The sequence below is a fragment of the Nelumbo lutea genome, chromosome 1 (genome assembly GCF_056320005.1).
Source record: "Nelumbo lutea isolate HS-2025 chromosome 1, American lotus-T2T, whole genome shotgun sequence".
NCBI classification, from domain to species: Eukaryota; Viridiplantae; Streptophyta; class Magnoliopsida; order Proteales; family Nelumbonaceae; genus Nelumbo; species Nelumbo lutea.
In genome coordinates this window covers 122,815,429-122,837,957 of record NC_142684.1, presented here as the reverse complement: position 1 = coordinate 122,837,957, position 22,529 = coordinate 122,815,429, and the positions used below count along the sequence as shown (strand labels likewise).

At 40.3% G+C, this 22,529-nt stretch overlaps 2 long non-coding RNA genes across 2 annotated transcripts; one reads left to right on the top strand and one right to left on the bottom strand.

The window, feature by feature from the left end:
* Positions 1–50: 50 nt before the first annotated feature.
* Positions 51–1,660, bottom strand: LOC148877262 (uncharacterized). Its single transcript, XR_016105321.1, has 2 exons — positions 1,523–1,660; positions 51–447 (listed from the first exon to the last, which is right to left on the bottom strand). It is a non-coding gene; the product is annotated as an uncharacterized LOC148877262 (long non-coding RNA).
* Positions 1,661–1,694: 34 nt separating this feature from the next.
* Positions 1,695–3,164, top strand: LOC148877261 (uncharacterized). The gene is made up of 2 exons (XR_016105320.1): positions 1,695–1,859; positions 1,952–3,164. It is a non-coding gene; the product is annotated as an uncharacterized LOC148877261 (long non-coding RNA).
* Positions 3,165–22,529: the final 19,365 nt, after the last annotated feature.

Below are 22,529 nucleotides of genomic sequence, written 5' to 3'. Positions count from 1 at the left end.
TTTACATTAAATATCAAAAGTACATCAAAACTGATTGAAGCTAAGGGCATACAAAAACTGTCCAATAATTTATTCATTTACAATAAATGTTAAAAGATACATCAATTTGATTGGAGCCAATGGCACAACTGTCTAATAATATGCAGCAATGTTCTTTTATCCATAAGCAATACCAAGGAACTCCAAAATGTTTTAGACACCCAAAGCATATGAATCTAACCAAAAGATTTTCATCCCAAATTGCTAAGAAAACATCACCACCATAACCTTTGGTTACATAAACAAGACCATTAGCTAATTACCACGTATTAAATGTTGTCAAATGAACCTCTCTGCATGAGATGGGTACTTTTATCCAATGTATGCTTGAAGACACTTTTGAAAGCAGAGACTATCCATCCACATTCTACTCATACCACAACAGGCACCTTGAGTGTCGTGTCTAAGCTGAGGATGCCAATCAACCCATGAAGAAAAAAATAAAAGAGTGGTTAGTTTCTTTCACAGCCTAGTCTTGTAAAAACTGGAGCCTTATTCCCTTTTTCCTTTCATTCAATATGATCAGTTCTATCAACTTTAATAGGCCATCTTGGCCTCCAACCAGAATGGACCAAGCTTTTGGAGGCAATAGTGTCACCTCAGTGAAATGTCTTTATGCTAAACATCCTACATAAGTCCCAAGTTAGATGTGCATTCTAAACATACTGTCAGAAGCTCTTGAGGATAACATAGCAGTCTATTATGTCATATGATCATTTGGTCCAAGCTAGAAATGTAAACCAGAACTCAGCCAACAGGAAAAATTTTCAAAAAATGTTCTTTTCAGTCAAAAACAACCATCAAGGAATAATTGATAAGTCAGGACTTGAAAACATCAGACATTAATTCATGGCGATATACAATGTGGAAAGTTACTTTTACTGCACTCTTTCATGTGTTTCACAGGTTTACTGAAGTGGCCATTCACTCCTTAATATGTTTTTGAAAAACCCAACCATCATCATCAATTTCATTATCATCTAAGCCTTGTCCCAATTATATGAGGTTTTGAAAAACCCAACCATGAAGAGAAAAAGAATGTGCCATAACGTTTGAGTATACTTTTAAAAGGAAGAATTTTAACTGGACGAATAAAAAGTTCTCCTTGAGATGGAGGATTTTGTCCTACTTTACCAAGATAGAAGTGGATAAAATGATTGAATAAAACTAATATATAAGGGCTACACTATCATTGGCTTTTTAAATCCTTCCAGAAAATGCAGAAATTAAATGTACTGAACAAGAAATATCAATGTGCCCAACTAAATTAGTTATTTCTCCACTAACAGAGAACTTTGTGTGTATATGTGTGATAGGCACACAGCTAGGCCCATCACCACTAATCGGCCCATCAGAATGATCCCCATACAGCCTTATCCAAAGACCTATGTGAGGAGACCATGTCAGCTGGTTAGTTATAACTGAGAACAGACCCGTGTGATATAGGGCTTATAAATAACAGAATAGGAGTAAAGTGACCTACCTTTTTTAGCACAGATCCTCTTTCTTCTCTCTGTAGGAGGTCTAGCTCCCTCCAAGAAGCTCCTGTGGTAGGCAGAACCTACCAAGTGGTATCAGAGCCCAGTCCTGGGTGGCAACATGGTAGGAACCAGATCCTCAGCAAATGATGAACGTATTGAAAAGCTTGAGGGGGGCATCACTGAATTCAAGGCGGCTCTCTCGGCGGTCTTGGCCAAGCTAGAGAAGGCACCCATCAGCAAGAACAACGAAGATGAGGGAGAAGGTAGCAATCAGATCAGCAATCAATCTTGAGGAACAGGGGCATTGAGACAGAAAAATCACCTTCCCAAACTTCTCAGGTGAGGACACTATACCATGGATTTACAGAGCTGAGATTGCATGGAATACCAAACTCCATTGTCTCTAACCAGGATCCTCTATTTATGGGAAGATTTTGGCAGGAGTACTTTTAAGATTCAAGGGGCACACCTGGCACACTCCACGAGCTATCATCCTTAATCTGACAGGTAGACGAAAGTAGTTAACAAATGCATTGAGACCTACTTGAGGTGGTTCGCTGGGCAGAGACCCAAGCAGTGGCTGAAATGGTTACCCTAGGCCGAACTATGGTACAATTCCACCTACCATGTGACTATAGGAATGACACCTTTCAAGTTTTTGTATGGAAGGGAACCCCTCGCCATTCTTCCCTATAATCAGGCTCTACAACAGTAGCTGCAGTCGATGAGTACCTCTCCGACTGAGACTTGATCTTGCAAGAGCTCAAGAACAATTTGCAAAGGGCTCAGCAGATTTTGAAGGCTGCCTATGACCATAAACACCGTTCCTTGGAATTCCAGCCCGGTGACATGGTTTATTTGAAGTTGCGTCCCTAGAGACAGACTTCGGTGGCCAAGTGTGCATGGCAGAAATTGGCACCCAAATATTATGGACCCTTCAAAGTCCTTGAAAAGGTTGGCTCAGTCGCCTACAAGCTTGATCTACCACCTTCCTCCAAGCTCCACCCTATTTTCCATGTATTCCTATTCAACAAGCACATGGGACAAGTAAAGAAAACACAAGCTGATCGACTTCAGTTGGGTTCGCAAGGGCAAGTATTACATAGAAGAAGCCTTAGCTGTTTGGAGCAACCTACCTGAAGAAGAAGCCACTGGGAGGAATACTCTCGATTACAGCAAGAATTTACCCACATCAACCTTGAGGACAAGGTCATTCTCAAGGCGGGGGGAGTTGATAGGCACACAGCTTGAACCATCACCACTAATTGGCCCATCAGCATGACCCCCTTACGCCCTTATCCGAAGACCTACGTGAGGGGACCGCATCAGTTAGTTAGTTACAACTGATAACATACCTTATAAATAACAGAATAGCAGTAAAGAGACTTACCTTTTTGAGCACAAATCCTCATTCTTCTTCTTCTTCTTCTTTCTCTGTAGGAGGCCTGAGTTCCCTCGGAGAAGCTCCTGTTGTAGGCAGGATCTACCAGTGTGTAGATATAGATATAAATATAGATATGTTGAAGTTTTGAATGTGTCTTATATGCATGTGACCTCTTCTTTTTCCCATGAGAAGCAAGAATTGATGTATGGTATTGGCAATAGATACAGATACGTTGACAACAAAAGAGGTATTTCCTACGTCCATTACTTTTTAATTTTTCAAAGTCGCTCCCATTATTATGAAGGATCATTGCATTTCTTGTAGAGTTTAGTCTTGTAGAAATCTATAACATAGACAGTGGTGGATAGCCTTGACAGTGCCTTGATAATTTGACTTAATTACAGCATCATATAAAAGAAATTGGAGGCATCCCATGCATAATTTCTAAGATACATTAACAATGGTAAAGCTGGAATGTTAAAAAGAAAGGAAATGCTATGCTGCTGGAAAGGCATCATACTGTTATACCTTAAGAGCTTTGACCAATCGACCCGCCAGGTGAATTTTGATAAATACCACCTGATTGGTTACCACTTATATGACACCGTTTGATTGGTTACAAGCTTTTCCAGTATCATATCTTTCCTGTATCACACACACAGAGATTATATATATATATATATCAAAGGCCACAGTCAATTTTACCTTCAGAATGTGAATGACAAGCACAAAGTTTTTCTACCACCACTTTTTCATCTTTAGCTCTGAGATTCACCCCATCTGTATACCTAGCAGCAAGAAAATCTGTGAAACAAGGGCAAAAGAACGTTTGAGATCCTCAAGTGAAATCGGTGTAGAGAAAACTTAATGCAAATCAAATTTAGTGCTGTAGCATCCCCATAATTCATTTTGGCTGAAATCTCTATCCAGAGATCTAAAAGTGTCACTGCATTTAATTATTTCTATCCTAAAAAGACTCAAATAAGCCCACCTATCTCCAAGTGTGTCTCCAAAACTGTTCTCTACAAAACGTTAAAACGCAATGTTCTTCAAGGCAGTTATCTACTTAACAGACACTGCAGACTATACTAGGAGGGTTCAAAGAAAATCAAAACCATTCATGTCATACCCTTCTAGAAATATTGATGAGCAATGAGCATCTAAAACTAGTTATCTGTTAGGATTTAAAACTAATATAAATTAGACTACAAGTACAACAGGTTTCAGAGGAAAAAGTATTTAGTTATTTCCTATGATACCTAGATACCTGTACAAGGGTGCCATATTATGTGGAAAACTTAAAGTTTTGGTTTAAATTCCATTCCAACGCCTCTTCCAATCATCTCCTTAGCATATCTGGGTAATATAGATTATTCTCCCTTATAAAACTATAACGTGATTGTGGGCCTTCTCCAACTAGCTACCCTGTTTGTGTTTAGGAATAATATATTTGTTTTCCTTAAGAGGCAAATTTGATCAATGTGGTATAAATTTCTTCTCAATCCTTCTAAGTTCTGCAAAATAAAGGAAAACATTAAAATAACTGTTGGTGAGGATTTTCTGCAACCTAGCCACATAGGTTAAGGGGCTGATGCAGCATGCACATGCCAGATGTAGAATACATGTGGAACTTTTCACAATGCAAATGATCAAGATCCTCTGGTGTAGTTTGATGAAAACCCTGACCAAGGTTGATCTACTGAGAGCCAATCAATGACCATTGTTGGTCACCAGCAGAAATGAAGTAAGTGGGAGAACAACAAGCAATGATGTGAGGTGGTCATTTGTGAGATAAGACACAACCTGGCTCAACTTCAGCAGATTCTAAGATAGTAGGACACCTTTTCTGTTATTGACCTTCTTTTTATCGAGAAGGTTGGTCACAAGGTCAGCAAGAAGCTCTGTGGGCACAGCATAACTGAAGTGGGGGTCAATCATCAAGAAGGCAGGCCTATGTTGCGGGCCAATGTAACTAGGGGTCACACCCACCGTGTGGGATGACTTTGCAACCAAGGTTGTCAGAGGCCAAAAGGTGCACTTTTGCCACCTTCTTGAATATCTTCTAAGTCCTGACCAGGATGGTCTTATGGAGATAGTTGAACCAGTGGCAACTTCCCACATCTGTCCCTGACTTGATCCAAAACTGGCTTTACAGGAAACGTTAAAAGAATAACAACCTTTTTAAAGTTTCTTTGTTAAAGCATTAATCCTTGTCAAATTTAGTGTAATGTTTTGGTGGTTTAAGCTGAAATTATGAACCTCACAAGAAGTGTGGTAAAAAACAATTCATAACTGAAGGTGTACTACCTAATCAAGGTCTTTTGATGCAATTTGATCTTGTAGGTCAGAATTTCAAGTTTCTTTCTCCATGTTCACACATTTGTGCATCAAGAAGTGCTCAGATCATCTTCATTTTCTGAAATTTAGATTTTATTCAATTACATATCCAATGATCCCAAGACCACACAATTTTGAGGTGTTATGGCTAAACACAAAGAACAAAGAAATCACCATGTTTGCATTTCAATCTCGTTATGGTTACAGTTGCTCAAACTACATATAATAACATCTTCTAAAAATCTCTCTTTATTTTCATTTTCTTTCAGTACATGTGCTCAAGTATCTTGTGTAGTAGGACAGTTGAGGTTGTATATGGATCAATAGGTCATATCAGTTTAATAGTAACCTGAGTAAAGAGAGACATATTTAAGATTCAAGATAAATATTTAATATTGAGTATGACAACAATGTTAGGCATGTATATAACACCTTGTTATCCTTTCTCAAAAACACAATCACTTTATGAAGGAGCTAAGCTTGTACTTGAGAATATGTACAAAATAAAGAAGAAAACACATTAAAAACCCATCCCTCAATATCAAAAAATTGTGTAGGCAAAGAGGTCTTGATATATTAAAGCCAAACCCTTTTTGGCTAGGCATGCATTTCATAAGCTAGCAGAGCATAATTTAGAAAAAATAATTCTTTATTCCGGAATGTATGGTTAGACAGTTTTGTATGTCCTTAGCTTCAATCAGTTTTGATGTACTTTTGATATTTAGTGTAAATAAATAAAGTACATGTTTGATTCATGTTGTGTGGTATGCTTCTTTGTAAGACCCTAAAACTGGACACTTAATGAGACTTATGTTAGGTTTAAATGTTCACAGCCATTGGATAAGTCTGGGGAGATTTATCTTGCCAAGGCCGACACTGGTGTGTTGCCAACTGTTGGGGTGGCTTGTCTCGACCACCAGGGTGAGACCCAAGGCACACGCAATGTAGGATTACTTGAACCTTTGAATCGGACCAGATTTCCAGTGTTGCCCTAGACCTTGGAGACTGATGAGCAAAACTGGAAAGTTACACCTGACCCCTAGACCCGATTATGGTACTGCACTAGGTGTCGGATTGGGCTGTCTTTGATATGCCAATCAGTGAAATCCTTAGCGGGGGTCAAAACCTAGGCATGTTGGGATAGTCTAAGAATTCATCTGAGTGGGTGATCATAGTGACGGGATCAGCTCCTTTGTCAAACAAAGGTAATGATCTGGGATGCAATCTCTCTGATGGAAACCAAATTGCCAACAATTGATTTCAATCGTTGGAATTTTGTTTTGAAAAATTTATATATATGATATATACTTATATACGGTTTCAAAATGTTTGCAAATGTTTTTAATTCCCGGGATCCATGTGAGTAGAGAGTGCAGCACTGTTCCTTGCAACCGAGGGAGAGGTCCCCTCTTGTCGGACAGTGCTTGATCGTTATGGGCTGAGAGGTTAAGTGTAAGGCCATTTAGAATAATACCTGATGGGCTAATCTTGCATCTGCCCATAGTCCCTAGGTTTTTATAAGACGGCTTGGCCCATGGACCACTTAGTGTAAGTGTTGGGCCCATAGGGTCCTTGTGATGGGCTCAAGGGGTTCACTGGGCTTTCTAGTGAATTCGGCTAGGCCTTGTAACAAAGGTTGGGCTGAACCCATGTGGTTGATGTGGAGATCAATGCTTGGGTCACATGCCATACAAAGAAGCCCAACTGGGCAGCAGTTGGGAAACTTATCGAGCACTAACTTATTGGGCCTAAAAGCCCATTTCGAACTGGGCTGGTATGATGACCCACTTAAGGGGGCGAATCTACAGATATGATTAACCTCCTGATGAGATCAAGAATGGGCTGATCTAATCTACAGATAGGATTAAGATTATCCCCTATCCAAATATAGATTTGGATTGGGATAACTCCTAATGGGATTAGGAGGTTTTTTAATCACTAAGAAAGGAGGAAATCCTAACAGAGAATTACAAGAATTCGACCTAGGGTTTTATAGTTATACTCTCTGCAATCTGAGATAGGATCTCACCTCCCCTAAGCTGAAAACTGCATTCACGCCTCTTTCAGCTTGAGGGATCTCCTCCAGCCACCGCCACCTTGCTGCATAGTTCGAACTCCATTGAAGGGAAGATCAAGAAATCTGTTCTTGATATCAGTCTTTGCTGAAAGGCTGATTTGGTTCGGTGCTCTAAGCCTCCAACGAGTTCTTGTGAAGAGTTCGGTACGTGAAACGTACTTTGTTGGTTCTGCCCCACCATCGCTGTGTCATCTTCAGTGGGAGCAGATCTTGGACCTCTCTTTGGGCGTGAACACCGACATTGGGAGATTTTCATTCTCCGTATCAGGTATAACTCTTCCTTTGATCTTTGGCTCAGATCTGGCCTGGTTTGGTTCAAGTAGGATCCTTGAATTTTGATTCTAAAATCAGGGAATACGATTCCCAGTTGGAAGGAAGGTAAAAAATTTTTGAAATTCCCCCACCCATTCTGCAACCCTTTTGGCGTCCATACGATAGATCCTACCATTCTTTCATATATCAATGAATTAGAAATATTATTCATTATATGATGGCAGAAGAACAGCATATTGATTTCTCTGATAAGGCTCTTTTTAGTAGCAGAATATGCCTTCAAATTTTTTCTTTGTTATGCATAGCAGTGTATATAGTTTGTTTTCCTTTAAAAGAGGGCATTTTCCGGTCCATAGTTATTGAATATTTGGCTCAGTTTAGGAGTACAAATACAAATATGTAGAGTGCAACACCTTGTATTTTGTATTATTTTGCCTACGTTTATACTGTACAGATTTGTACTTGTACACTTTCCGAACCGAGCCTTAGTAACAAATTGCTTGATTTACAGCACTGACCCTCTTCTCTACCAACCGCCTCCCCTCAAGAAAAGTTTTCTTTTTTTCAACAACAACCATGTGTACAGCCTCACATTGGATGACAATGTTCTTTAATGTAATTCTGAGAAGGAAGCACCGATTGACATGAGACCTGCCAATTTTTCCATTAAGTTCCTGGGAATGCTAAGGGTCATCGGCACTCCAAATTAGTATATGTATTTGACTTATTTTTCTTTGTGAGACACCCTGTTTAAGCAGATCCGGTCTCGTTGTTGTTTGTCTGAGACGGCTCGTCATTCATGCAATATAACGGTCCGTCCACCGCAACAAAACCTACCAAAGGCGATATCAGTTGTTAGAGATTCAGGTGGTGTTTGGCACTGATGCCATTGCTTCAGAAAATGGCTTGCCACATCAGAGAAAACATTGCACCAAGAAACACAACTTCTATTTAAACCCGTTGTTTCAGAAAACAGCCATGCCTTAGAATTTGGGAAAGCATTGTTCGAGAAAACATTGAATTTGGTGTTTTCTCATTTTCTTAACCATTGTTGCCAATAGTACCATGGCCTGGCATCATGTAAACCACTAGACATATGGACCAATGCTGAAAACAAGTATAGAGCATTGATACCAAATAAAACATGTGCCTTTTCCTAGGAAACATCTTATGTGGCAGCATTGATGTCAAACAAGAAAAAAAAAACTATTTTCTCAGAAAATGGCTCTGAAGCAACACATTGATGGCAAACACTTACTTAAACATAAGAGTGGAATATCCTTCAAGAGTAGGAATTCACATTTGCGCCCCACAGCACATCCCATCCCAACAGTAAGAGTGTAAAATGTGGGTGAGCCATGAGCCGAGAGAGAGAGAGGGATGTGGATGATAATAAAAAAGAGTTCACATTAGCACCCCACAATACCTCACAGCACATCCTAATTGTATATTGGAAGCATCTCCCATACAAGGAAAAATCTATTGAGCTATCCCTTAAATTTTAAGAGATCACATCTGCACCCCACAGAGGGTGTCCCACAAACACCCCACATGCACATCTCAGCATGCATTTGGAACATCTCCCGAAGTTGTCAATGGGAGATGTTCACAATACACGGTTGGATTTATACACTCTTTACAGTTCATTATATTCCATTACATTTGGTTTACATGTGATTGCACGTGACTGTTGACCCAAGTCTTGGTTACAGCCTCATGATTTGGGACAAACTCTCATGGAGGTTATATTGCATTATATCAATCAGCGCCCCAATTCCCTTATTTTTCTCCATTCAAACCAGCAACACCAGAGTAGTGACCACCGAAGGTGTTAATGCTTCAATTTTGACCAATTGCAATCCAACAATAGTCATAGCAAGCAAATGGGGCAATACTATGACAAGAATATTCCATTGCTGAAGGTGACACCATTGCTGGTCTTGTTTCGTTTTTGGTTTTGGCCGTTTACTGAAATCCACCTTCCCTTTTCTTTCTCCTTTCCTAAATCTTCCCATTTCTCTATGTCTATACCCTTTACATGTTGGGCCCAGCTCATTATGGGATATTGATCCATATTATAGCCCACTCTCCTTCAGCCAACTGTTTTTTCTTTGTTTTTTAAAATAGAAAAACAAAAATTAGGGTTAGATCTTTTTTGTGCGCGGCATCTTGAAGAGAGAAATCAAAATACTGTGTAGATTTTTCAGTGCGCAGAGTTCATCAAACAGCCGGAACTTTCCGATCCACCGTCCGATCGAGCAGAAATTTGGATAGTAAGTGGACGACTCATTTTTCTTCATTCTGAATGGTCGGATCTTTGATCAGAACTCTGAATCGCCAGTTATTTGAGGTCGAAAAGAAGCAATTCGTAGTTGTTCGGGAAAAGAAAACATCTCGCGGCAGTCTTCATCAATTACTCTGATCAAAGGACATTTTTGGTTCGATTTGGCTGAAATTTGGTGGGATTGTTTGAAACTCATAGACCTACGATCTGAACGGTGGAGATCTGATTTGGAGTAGTAAATGTCTCTATGTTGTGGCATGAACAGTTGCCGCGTTTGTGAGTTTTTCTGACTATTATTTTCACTGCTTTTGGTATTCTCGTTTTTATTTTTGAGAATCTGTATTTGCTCTAAGTTTGTAAGCATATTGTGGTGTTTGAATTGTTGTAATTGTTACCTCAAATTATTACTGGAGATTTTTTGTTGGGTCTCCTTGGCCTCGTGGTTTTTTATCCTTCACATTAGAGGGGTTTTCCACATTAAATATCGTGTGTGTCTCTCTTTTCTTGGCTTATGATTGTTTTTGTTGATATCTTGCTTGGAATTGTGATAGCTGAATATTTACAAGTTTTTATTTTTGGGAGAGAAATAGTTTATAGATAAACTTAGTTTCTTCCCAACAAAGTGGCATCAGAGCCGGGTTATTTGTTTGTGGATTTGTTTGATTGCATGATGGAGCCTAATTATGGTAGAATGATTAATTTGAATGGCACCAATTACCACAAGTGGAGAGGAAAAATGAAGGATCTACTATTTGTGAAAAAGTTACATTTACCAGTTTTTTCTACTCAAAAACCTGAAAATAAATCTGATGAAGAATGGGCTTTTGAGCATGAGATGGTTTGTGGCTTTATTCGACAATGGGTAGATGATAATGTTTTGAATCATATTGCTAATGATTCACATGCCAGAACCTTGTGGGATAAGCTTGAGACTTTGTATGCATCTAAATCTGGGAACAATAAATTATTTATGTTGAAATAGGCTATGAATTTGAGGTACAAGGAAGGTACTCCTATTTCTGATCACATAAGTGAATTTCATGGTGCTTTGATCAATTGTTCGACATGGGTATTAAATTTGAAGGTGAAATTTTGGGACTTTGGTTGCTTAATACTCTACCTGACTCTTGGGAAAATTTGCACGTGAGTTTGTCCAGTTCTGCTCTTGGTGGTGTAGTGACATTGGAATATGTAAAAGTTGTTGTTTTGAATGAAGAAGTCAGACGACGAACTCAACAAGCATCATCTTCTCAATCAGAGGTTTTGATTACTGAAAACAGGGAGAGAAGCAATGATAGAGACCGAGGACAAGATAACAGAGGTAAAAGTAAGGATAGAAGCAAATCAAGGTCTAAGTACAAAAACCTTGAATGCAACTATTGTGGTAAAAGGGACATATCAAAAGATTTTGTTTTTAGCTGAAGAATGACAACAAAGGTAACAAAGGTAAGCAACAAAGTAAAGATAATGATAATGATGATCGTGTTGCCACCACTACTATAGGTGATCTTGTGATTGTTTGTGATGAGAATTTGATTAATGTTGCTTGTGATGAGACAAGTTGGGTTGTTGACAGTGGTGCCTGTTTTCATGTTACATCGAGAAAGAATTTTTTCACATCTTATATTCCGAGTGATTATGGGGTTTTAAAAATGGGTAATAATGGTTTGTCAAAGGTGATTGGCATTGGCACTATTTGTCTAAAAACAAGTAATGGGACTGAATTGATTTTGAAAAATGTTAGACATGCACCAGACATTCGTTTGCATCTGATTTCTACCAGTGTTCTTAATGATGATGGTTATGTTAGTACCTTTGGTAATGGACAATGGAAACTCTCGAAAGGTTCTTTGGTTGTGGCACGTGGAAAGAAGTGTTATGGTCTGTATTGGACCAAGACTTCAGTTTCCATTGATGGTGTGAATGCAGTTGAGTGTGATAACTCATCAGTGTTATGGCACAAAAGACTAAGCCACATCAGTGAGAAGGGACTTAATTGTTTGGCCAGGAAGAATCTACTTTCAGGTTTGAAAGGTGCAAGGTTAGAAAAGTGTGCTCATTGCTTGGCTGGGAAACAAAATAGAGTCTCTTTCAAGAGCCATCCTCCCTCTAGAAAATCAGAGTTGCTTGAGTTGGTGCATTCAGATTTTTGTGGTCCGATGAAGACAAAAACATTTGGTGGTGCACTTTATTTTGTTACTTTTATTGATGATCATTCAAGGAAACTTTGGGTTTATGTCTTGATGAGTAAAGACCAGGTACTTGGTGTCTTTAAGCAGTTTCAAGATTCTGTTGAGAGGGAAACAAGGAAGAAACTGAAATGTATTTGCAATGATAGTGGTGGTGAATATTGTGGACCATTTGATGAGTACTGCAGGTAGTAGGGCATTAGACAACAGAAGACGCCCCCTAAGACTCCTCAGCTTAATGGCCTGGCAGAGAGGATGAACAGGACGTTGATGGAGAGAGTTAGATGTTTGTTTTCAGAAGCAAAATTGCCTGGATCTTTTTAGGGTGAGGCTTTATATACTGCTGCACATTTATTAATTTATCTCCTATTGTTGCTTTGCAAGCTGATGTTCTTGACAGGGTGTGGTACGGAAAAAATGTATCCTATGACCACTTACGTGTCTTTGGTTGTAAAGCATTTGTGCATGTGCCAAAAGATGAAATGTCCAAGTTAGATGTCAAGACAAGACAATGTATCTTCATTGGCTATTGTCATGATGAATTTGGCTATAGATTGTACGATCCAGTTGAAAAGAAGCTTGTAAGAAGTCGTGATGTTATTTTTATGGAGGATCAAACCATTAAGGATATTGATAAGGCGGAGAAATCAGAGTCTTCAAGTACTGATGGATTGGTTGATCTTAATCCAGTTCCTAAGACATATACGCCTAGTGTAGCTGAGTTTGGTAATCATGATGATGGCCATAATCATATTCCTGATGATTTGGTTGAAGAGAATGATGATGATGTTGCTGATGATATTGTTGCTTCTGCCAGTAGTGCTATTGGTGAACCTGTTGCCCCACTTAGAAGGTCTTCTAGATAGCATATTCCCTCTACTCACTATTCGTCTAACGAATATGTGCTTCTCACTGATGGGGGAGAACCTGATTGCTACAAAGAGGCTATGGAGTCTGAGCACAAGAAAGAATGGGTTGCCGCTATGAATGATGAGATGAAATCTTTGGTTGACAACCATACTTTTAAGCTGGTCAAGTTGCTTGAGGACAGGAAAACTGTGCAAAATCGGTGGGTTTACAGGTTAAAGACTGAGGAGAATACTTCTAATCCACGATACAAAGCTAGATTAGTTGTCAAAGGCTATCGTCAGAAAAAGGGAATTGACTTTGAGGAGATTTTCTCGCCTGTTGTCAAAATGTCTTCTATCCGAGTTGTTCTTGGTTTGACAGCCAGTCTTGATTTAGAGGTTGAGCAGATGGATGTAAAAACTGATTTCCTTCACGGTGATTTGGAGGAGGAAATTTACATGGAGCAACCAGAAGGTTTCATGGTGAAGGGTAAAGAAGACTATGTCTGCAGATTAAAGAAAAGTCTATATGGGTTGAAACAAGCCCCGAGGCAATGGTACAAGAAATTTGAGTCTGTTATGATTCAGTAGGGATTCAAGAAAACAACCTCAGACCATTGTGTTTTTGTGCAGAAGTTTTCTGATAATGACTTCATCATTTTATTGTTCTATGTTGATGACATGTTGATTGTTGGTCATAACTGTTCTAGAATTGACAGGTTGAAAAATGAGCTTATTAAGTCTTTTGCAATGAAAGACTTGGGACCAGCAAGACATATACTTGGCATGCAGATTACTTATGACAGAGAGGCCAATAAGTTGTGGTTATCTCAAGAGAAGTATATTGAGAAAATACTTCAACGGTTTCATATGGATAAGGCTAAAGTGGTAAGTACACCTCTTGCTTTACACTTTAAGCTTAGTACTAGACAAGCTCCTTCTAGGGATAAAGAAAAAGGAGAAATGCAACGTATTCCTTATGCATCTGTAGTAGGAAGTTTAATGCATGTAATGGTTTGCACAAAGCCTGATATAGCTCATGCAGTTGGTGTTGTTAGTCGTTTTCTATCCAATCCAGATAGAGAACATTGGACTGCTGTGAAGTAGATATTGAGATATCTCTAGGGTACTTCTAGTTTAAAACTCTGTTTTGGAATTGGGAAACCTATTCTTTGTAGTTTTACAGATTTAGACATGGCTGAGGATGTTGATTCTAGAAAGTCTACTTCTGGTTATTTGATTACCTTTGCAGGGGGAGCTGTGGCCTGGCAGTCTAGGTTGCAGAAGTGTGTTGCATTGTCTACGACTAAGGCTGAGTTTATCGCAATTATTGAAGCATGTAAGGAGTTGCTGTGGATGAAAAAATTTGTGCATGAACTTGGTTTCACTCAACAGAGGTATGTCTTATATTGTGATAGTCAAAGTGCTATTCATCTTGGTAAGAATCCAACATTTCATAATAGATCGAAGCATATTGATGTAAGATATCATTGGATTCGAGATGTTTTGAACTTGAAAAGAATCACACTGACAAAAATGCTGCTGACATGATGACAAAAGTGGTGCCTCGAGAGAAGCTTGAACTGTGTGCCGGAGTAGCCGGCCTTAAATTTGCATAGTTTCCTTTTTTTGAAGTGTCTCCCTTCTCTCATGGGCTGGAGGGGGAGAATTGTTGGGCCCAGTCCATTATGGGATATTGACCCATATTATAGCCCACTCTCCTTCAGCCAACTATTTTTTTTTTCAAAAACGAAAAACAAAAACTAGGGTTAGATCTTTTTTGTGCGCGGCGTGTTGAAGAGAGAGAAAAAGAGAGAAATCAAAATACTGTACAGATTTCTCAGTGCGCAGAGTTCATCAAACGACTGGAAGTGGATGGCCCATTTTTTCTTCATTCTGAACGGTTGGATATTTGATCAGAGCTCTGAATCGCCGATTATTTGAGGTCGAACAGAAGCAACTTGTAGTTGTTTGGGATAAGAAAACATCTCGCGGCAGTCTTCATCAATTACTCTGATCAAGGGACATTTGTGGTTCGATTTGGCTGAAATTTGGTGGGATTGTTCAAAACTCAAAGACCTACGATTTGAACGGTGGAGATCTGATTTGGAATAGTGAAGGTCTCCATGTTGTGGCATGAACAGTAGCCACGTTTGTGAGTTTTCTGACTGTTATTTTCACTGCTTTTGGTATTCTCGTTTGTATGTTTGAGAATCTGTATTTGCTCTAAGTTTCTGAGCATATTGTGGTGTTTGAGTTGCTGTAATTGTTACCTCAAGTTATTACTGGAGATTTTTGGTTGGGTCTCCTTGGCCCCGTGGTTTTTTACCCTTCACATTGGAGGGGTTTTCCACGTTAAATATCGTGTGTGTCTCTCTTTTCATGGCTTATGATTGTGTTTGTTGATATCTTGCTTAGAATTGTGATAGCTGAATATCTACAAGTTTTTATTTTTGGGAGAGAAATAGTTTGTGGATAAATTTAGTTTATTCCCAACATTTCATTCCTACTCTATCGCAAATTCGCAATTGCAAACTCCATCACAATAAGGTGAATTAGGATTCTTTAATACCAAAAACATCTCAGTTTTCTTAATTAGATTGAGCTTTATTACCTTTCTTTTCTTGACTGCATACTTATAATTTACCTTTAGGTTATGTGTGGTTTGAAGGAAAAGATAGGGAAAGGAAGGGAAAAGTAGGAAAATCTATATAAGGTTTGTAAAGGTTTCTCTTTTTTTTCCTACTTTTTCCTTCAAACCCAACACAACCTTAATGTGATAGAATTCTCAATGGAAAAATATATGACTAATAGTTGTTAGAGGAGACATGACTGATTTCTCTTTGCAACTACTACTGGAAAGAGGAGGGCACAGCCATGGAAATGGTATCGGTCTTTTCTCTGATAAGAGAAGAGATCTTCTTCTTTCCCCGAGCAATGGTGCTCGGCACCGCTCACAAAGTAGTTAAGAACAGAGGACAATTTTGGATATTAATTCACTATATATGTTTATTCTCAGACAGAGGTGTTTATATAACCCAATCCGTTACAACTAGTAGTGGAGGATCACCGAATAACCAAATTGATTTTCTTGTAACTGAAAATATTCCCTCATGCAAGGTGGCAAGCTGCATGCAAGATTCCCATGCAAGGTGGTGCTCGGGTGACAGGTGGTCTAGCTGGGATGCATTCGGAGTAGGATCTGGGATCCATATCATCTCCCCACCCCTAGAAATCGTCTTGTCCTCAAGATGGGTGAAGGGATGAGATATCCATTGTATGGACGTCCGAATCTTGCGGAATAAATAGGCAAATTTCAAAAATTTCTCTCCATCGTACTGGGAATCATATTCCCTATTTTAGAAAAATCATATTTCTCAAGGATCAATCTTGAACCAAGAACTAAACCCGATCTGAACAAAAGCAGTAGTAGAGGGATATACCTGATATGGAGAAATAGTATCTCCCAATGGAGGTGTTCACGCCCAAGGAAGGAACCAAAAACTGCTCCCACTGAAGATGGCGCAATGTAGGATGGAGCAGAATCAGTAGCGTTCTTCAAAAGAACCAGATCCTTCGCAAGAATCAGTTGGACGACACGTGAGCACTACTTCCAATCAGCCATTTCACAAAGGACTGATATCAAGATCCAATCTTGATCACTTCCACTAAGAATAGGAGATCGAACTGGCAGATATGGCGGCGGCTGGGAGGAGGCGGTAAGAAAGAATTTAGCACACTAATGCTGAATTCTCTCTTCTGTGGTTTCAGCTCTGAAGAGGATGTGAATATGAATATCTTCTTAAGGCTGCCACCCCTTCCTCCTTTTATAAGCTTAAAGGGATTAGCTCCTAATCCAATTAGAAGTTGCTGATCCAAATCATATTTGGATCAGAATTCCCTTCAAGTGATAAGGGTAAACCCTTATCTTATCTGCAGATTAGATCAGCCCCCTCCTAATCCTATTAGGAGGTTTCCAGATCTGAATCACACATTCAGATCTGGACTCTCTGAGTGGATAGGGTTAAGACCCCTATCTGCTAATCTAATCTCAGAATTCGCCCCTTGTTTAATTGATCAAATCAACCCAGTTCGAAATGGGCTTTAGGCCCAATAAGGTTATGTGCTCACTTAGCCTTCCAAACTGCTGCCCAGTTGAGCTTCCTTGTATGGCATGGGACCCAAACATGGATCTACACATCAACCACATGGGTTCAGCCTAGCCTTTGTTACAAAGCTTGGCTGAATACACTGTTATGGACAGTGCACCCCCTGAAACCCATCACATGGGCTCTATGGGCCCAACACTTACCCTAAGTGGTCCCTGGGCCAAGCCACCTTGTAACACCTAGGGACTGTGGACAGATCTAAGATTAGCCCATCAGGTATTACCCTCAATGGCCTTACACTTAACCTCTTAGCCCATAATGATCAAACACTGCTCGACAAGAGAGGACCTCTCCCTTGGCTGCAAGGAACAGTGCTGCACTCTCTACTCACATGGATCCTGGGAATTAAAACCTTTTGCAAATGTTTAGAAATTGTAATATATATGCTTTTATATCTCATATAAAAGATATTTTGCAAAACAAATCTCAATGATTGAAATCGGCTGCTGGTAGTCTTGGTTTCCATCAGAGAGAGTGCATCCCCGATCATTATCTTTGTCCGACAAAGGGCTGATCCTGTCACTATGATCATCCACTCAGATGAATTCTTAGACTGTCCCAATGTACCCAGGTTTTGATCCCCGCTAAGGATCTCACTGATTGGCATATCAAAGATAGCCCAATCCGACACCTAGTGCAGTATCATAATCGAGTCTAGGGGTCAGGTGTAACTTTCCAGTTTTGCCCATCAATCTCCAAGGTCCAGGGCAATACTGGAAATCTGGTCCGGTTCAAAGATTCAATTAATCCTACACTACATGTACTTCGGGTCTCACCCTGGTGGCAGAGACAGGCCATCCAACCGACTTGGCGGCACATCAGTGTCAGCTATATCAGGATAGGTCTCCCCAGACTGACCCACCGGCTGTGAACGTTCTAAACCAACACAAGTCTCATAAATGTTCGGTTTTAAGGGTATTACACAAAAATCAAATATGTACTTTATTCATTTACAATAAATGTTATAAATACATCAAACTGTTTGGAGCTAAGGGCATACAAAATTGTCTAACAGCTCCCACTTGCACTTAGGTCCAATCTGAAATAAGTCGGAGTCTCATACTTTCCACATGTTTCTCAAACACTTTCTATGTGAGTGGCTTAGTCAATGGTTTGCAACATTATCCGTTGAAGCTACCTTTTGAATCAGGACGTCCCCTCTACCAACAATCTCCCACAATATGTGGTACTTCCTCTCGAAGTGCTTGGACTTCGAGTGGGCTCGTGGCTCCTTAGCCTGAGCAATGGCCCCATTATTGTCGCACAACAACGGGATGGGTGATGTGCTGGATGGAACTACTCCCAACTCTTGGATGAACTTCTTCATTCACACAGCTTCCTTGGCAGCCTCACTTGCGGCAATGTATTCGGCTTCGGTTGTGGAATCCGTCGTGGACCCCTATTTGTTGCTTTTCCAGCACACGATCCTGTCGTGAATACGTAACCAGATGTAGACTTTCTATCATTTGGGTCTAACTGGAAGTCAGCATCAGTATATCCTTGGATTTGTAGTGATGCACCATCAAATACTAGACAAAACTCTTTTGTCCTTCGAAGGTACGCAGTTTTGGCCTGAAATCTACTTACTACACTCACCGCATGAGCAATATTAGGGCGAGTGCACAGCATGGCATACATGATGCACCCCACGGCAGAGGCATAGGGAACATTCTTCATGCCCTTGATCTCCTTAGATGTCTTGGGAGACATCTTCTTGGAGAGAGCAACTCCGTGCCTGAAAGGAACGTTTCCCTTCTTGGAGTTTTCCATGCTATACCTTTTGACGATTTTGTCAATGTAAGCAGATTGGGATAATCCTATTATCTGCTTCGATCTATCTCTAGAGTCGAAGACCCAATATATAAGACACTTCTCCAAGATCTTTCATGGAGAATTGCTGTGAAAACCATACTCTGACCGATGTCAATATTCCCACATCATTCCCAATGAGTAGGATATCATCCACATACAGAACCAAGAACGTAACCTTATCCCCACTGGTCTTCCTATAAATATAGGGCTCATCCGGATTGTACTCAAAGTCAAACATTTTGATAGTAGAGTCAAATCGGATGTTCCAACTCCTAAAAGCTTGCTTAAGTCCATATATGGATCTATTCAGTTTACATACCATGTGTTCCTGACCCACAACTATGAAGCCTTGTGACTGCTACATATAGATATCTTCAATAAGATCTCCATTCAGGAACGCAGTTTTGACATCCATTTGCCAAATCTCGTAGTCATGGTATGCTGCTATAGCTAGCAGGATCCTAATGGATTTAAGCATGGCCATAGGGGAAAATGTTTCCTCATAATCGATGCCCTCTTTCTGAGGGTACCCTTTCGCCACCAGACGAGCTTTGTAGGTCTCAACCCTACCATCGGGGCCCTTCTTCCTCTTATAAATCCATTTGCAACCAATTGCTTTTACCCCAGGGGGCGGATCTACAAGAGTCCAAACTCCATTGGTCTCCATTGAGTCCATCTCAGCTCTCATGGCATCTACCCACTTAAGGGAGTCTATGTCCAACATAGCTTCCGCATAAGTCACGGGATCCTCCTCACTAGTCAAGGCTTCCACCAGGTAACTATCCTAGTCATAACCAAAACGGATTGGTGGCTTGGATACCCGGGTAGATCTTCTAGGTTGGTCACTACCTGGAACTTGTGGGACATCTCCCACTACTCCTGAGCTCTCCTCATCAAGAACAACTTCTTGATGATGATTGTTTAGGATGTAATCCTCCTCCAAGAAATGGATATTCCGATTACAGAACACCTTCTATTCTCCTGGGTCATAGAATAGATAGCCCATAGAGCTTTTGGGGTAACCTACAAATAGGCAACGGCTGGTTTGGGATTCCAATTTGTCCAGTCTCATTCTTTTAACGTGTGTCGGACAACCCCAAATCTTCAAGTGTCTGACACTTGGTTTCTTTTCGCTCCAAAGTTCATATGGAGTGCTCGGAACCGATTTGGTTGGAACCCTATTCAGCACGTAAATCTTAGTCTCTAATGCGTATCCCCAAAAGGATGTGGGTAACTCCGAGTGTGCGATAAGTGACCGGACCATATCAAGTAAGGTCCTATTCCTCATCTCTGAAACACCGTTAAGTTGTGGTGTAGCAGGAGGAGCTAATTGCGATACTATCCCGTTGACCTTTAGGTAGTCCCTGAATTCATCAGAGAGATACTCGCCACCTCATTCGGATCGAAGGGTCTTAATTTCTCTCCCCAACTGTTTCTCGACCTCTTATCTAAACTCTTTTAACTTTTCAAAGGATTCAGACTTGTGTCTCATTATGTACACGTAACCATACTGTGAATAATCATCGGTGAAGGTGATGAAGTATACATGTTGGTTACAACTCCTAACATTCAGGGGCCCACATACATCACTATGTATATGGTCTAGCATGCCCGTACATCTTTCAGGCTTGCCGCCGAATGGCCGTTTTGTCATCTTACCATGAAGGCAAGGCTCACAAGTGGAAAGATCTTCTACAGTTAGAAAATCCAAAGGACCATCCTTTACCAACCTTGTGATTCGATCAAAATCGATATGGCCAAGACGGTGATGCCACAAGCACGTGGGACTAATGGTATCACGAGTTCTCTTGGGAACGTTAACCGACATAGTTTCAGCTATGTTGGATTCTAGAGAAGGATGCAGAATATAGAGACCATTCTCCAATTCCCCGCATGTGATGAATTTGTTGTTTCTTTTAATATTAATCGTATTACTAAAGAAAGTAGAATATCCATCAGCACACAATTTTGAGACAAAAATTAAATTTCTTCTTAAATTCTGTACATAAAGACAATCTTTAAGTACAAGTGATCCTTCTCTAAAAAACAATTCTACGCTACCGATGGCCATAGCTGCAACGCTTGCAGAAGTTCCCAAGAAGAGTGTCACCTCTCCCTCACTCAATCTTCTGCTTATTCTGAAACCCTGCAATGCGTTACATGCATGAGTCGAAGCCAGAGTCAATACACCAGGAAGCAGAAGTAACCAACAAATTGGTTTCTATGACACAGGATTCGGGATTACCTTTCTTGGATTCTAGGTAGGCAGGACAGTTTCTTCTCCAGTGGCCAGTTTAGTGACAATGGTGACAGGCATCGGATGCCTTGTCCTTCTTCTGTCTCTTGGATTTGTTTCCCTTTTTCTAGGGCCCCTTCTTGCCATGCTTGCCTGCTTCCATAAGCATGGCGATGGGCTCATGCTTACGAATCGGTTCCTCAACTCGTTGCAACATATTGTTGAGCTCTTGTAAGCTGACGTTTAGCTTATTCATATTATAATTCATGACAAACTAATTGTAGGATGGAGGTAAAGAATTCAGAATGGCGTCTACCTTGGTGACGTAGTCTAGCCCAAACCCTAGGGCTTCCAGCTCGTTTATGTATCCCATCATCCGAAGACAATGGTCATGCACTTGCTGTCCCTTGGTCATTTGAGCGGTCATGAACTGGTTCAAGACCTTCTATCGAGTAGAATGATTCAACTCTTTGTACATAGTTTTCAGACTGTCCAATATGTCCTTGGCCAGTTCGATCTGATCGAACTGCCTCTGTATTAGATTGTCCAGAGAAGCTATGATATAGCAACAGGCTAGGGAGTTCTTTTCCTCCCACTCCAGGTAGTCCCTTCTGTGGTCCTCAGAAGCCCGATCACCTGGATGCTCCAGGGTGGGGTTTTTGGCAATTTTATCCAAATTTTCAGAAGTCAGTACCAGCATGAGGTTACGGTACCAGTCAGCGTAATTAGGGCCCTTAAGTTTGTTGTCATCAAGAAGCTTGTCGAATTGTCCGTTAGCCATTTTTTGGTTAAACCGTAAACATTAGTCCACAACCTAATTTTATTCATGTTCATTACATAGATATGGCTTTTAATCTATGTTCCATTCCCATTTGTTCATCTTTGAGATTTCCCTCCCATCTCAGTGATGGAGACAACGACTTGTCTCTAGAAATGTGAGAAACCACATAGGGTGCATGGAGCCAACTGTTTCAGCTGCAAAACCCACCACCTTTTTGTGAAGGATCATATCCACTCATCATATGAGTTTTCCCTTTGTCCTCTGTCAGGCAAGGTTCAGAGCCATTTTCAGGCAAACCTTTCTGTCCAATGAGTGTTCACCCATCATATTCGTGAACGCCAAGGTACTGTGAGAGAGTTCTCATTTTCTAGTGAAGCCCCTCCCACATCGGTCTATGACGCCCCTATCATCTTATGAAACACTCAGACAAGCCCAACAACAAAATGGATAGCCCATTTTCTAGTGTGTTTCCTCATTACTGAAGGACCCATCCTCATGCTAATGATGGAAGGCCTTTAGAGAGTTCATCATATGAATCTCCCTATCACATGCACTCATATTTGCTAGAGGGAACAAAAAAATTACGCCCTATTTTAATTTAGGCTAAACCAAAATGGGC